This window comes from Leptonychotes weddellii, unplaced genomic scaffold (genome assembly GCF_054177405.1).
Source record: "Leptonychotes weddellii isolate Sample4059 unplaced genomic scaffold, ASM5417740v2 HiC_scaffold_30084, whole genome shotgun sequence".
NCBI lineage: Eukaryota > Metazoa > Chordata > Mammalia > Carnivora > Phocidae > Leptonychotes > Leptonychotes weddellii.
The window spans coordinates 1-1542 of NW_027896826.1; the positions used below are offsets into that span (position 1 = coordinate 1).

Genomic DNA, 1542 nt, shown 5'->3' on the forward strand with positions numbered 1-1542 from the left:
ATTTCCTATGGCTCTTAGCGCAGGAGTCACAATGGGCAATTCAGTAGCTCCTAGAAGCTTCACAAGCTGGGGCACAACTCCTGTTTTCACATCCATTTCAATCCGTTCATTTGGACCATCAGTAAGGTAGGAAATGGCCCAGCAGGTATCTGCCAGTACTTCTGGATCATCATGATGCAAGAGACGGACTAAGGTAGGAAGAATCTGCTCAACAGCATCTAATGGGGGTGCAGGATTCTTGTTGCGACAGAGGTTTGAAAGTGTCCAAGTAAGGTTACATAAGTAACCACATGCTAAAGATGACATATCAGGAACTGCAAGGAGAGCCAATAGTGGGTCAACTGCACCATACTTGATAACCAAGTCTCAAAAAACTGAACCATCACCTGCAATGTTTCCTAGAGCCCATACAGCTTGTTCACCGATGTGGGCATGGGAAGATGCCAACAGAGAAATGAATGCTGGGATAGCACCTCCATCTACCACAGCCTTGGTCTGTTCTGACGTCCCAGAAGCAATGTTAGTGAGAGCCCAAGCAGATTCAAACTGAATGGGACTACAATCAGTTCTGCCCAAGAAGGACACAAATTTTGGAATCAAACCAGCCCGGATTATGTTGTCTATGGGGGGCTGTTTTTCCCTAGAAAGCAGTTTCCTAGCAGCTTGAATAGCCTGGAGCTGGCTTTCCAAATTGTTGCTATTTATGTCTTTGACAAAGTCATCAACAGACCAATTTACAGTGCCCTGGTTGTTGCGGTTTTCCTGTAGGGGAGAGGTTAACATCATCAGGAAATGAGCTTACATTTCTCCTTTTCAGCATCTGGTCATCCTTAGCTTTCCTCAGCTCCACATTAACTTCTATATTCGGCGCCGCCTCATTTCTGTACTGTCTTTCCCCTTGTTCTTGAATCTGTTAAGGCGGGCAGCTGGTGAATTAGCATTCTCGTTGGTGGACATGGGTATGAGACAAAGGGAGAAAGCTACACGGCCAGCTCAGGCTTCCACAAGAGGCGGTCCAGGGAGCTCAGGCTGCGGGTCAGCTATCCTCAAAACGTCCACCACGGATCACCCCAAAGACAGTGTGGCTCGTGCAGCCGGCCGGCACGATTTAAATTTCCGGAATTTTGCTTATTTTGAAACCTGTTCCTCATCAGCAGGTCTCCCTGTTTTTGCAAGTTGAACTTTGTGTGGTTTCTTATCTTTTTTTGTTTAGATACTAGAAGTTCCTGGAAGAAACTCCATGGAAAAGTCTAAACAATGAAATAAAGAGCTACTCAGCCAATCTGTGTGTTCTTGTTATATACTGTAGCAATTCTATTTCTCTAGATAGTTACACATTTGATTGCTAGTTACACATTTGATTGCGAGTTGAAAAGGGATGAAATAATTGTTGATTTACTAAATTATTCTCAGGTTATTCGGCATTTGTAAATAAGTGGCTCAGAGGGGGGAAAAAGTTATTTATTTGCAACTTTTCTGTGAGTTTGACTTTGTTTCCAAGGAAAACAAATAAGGAAAATATAATGTGGATTTTATGCAACC

At 43.6% G+C, this 1542-nt stretch overlaps 1 pseudogene; it reads right to left on the minus strand.

Annotated features, from left to right (window-relative positions):
* Window positions 1–3: 3 nt before the first annotated feature.
* Window positions 4–1095, minus strand: LOC145719090 (importin subunit alpha-1 pseudogene; annotated as a pseudogene).
* Window positions 1096–1542: the final 447 nt, after the last annotated feature.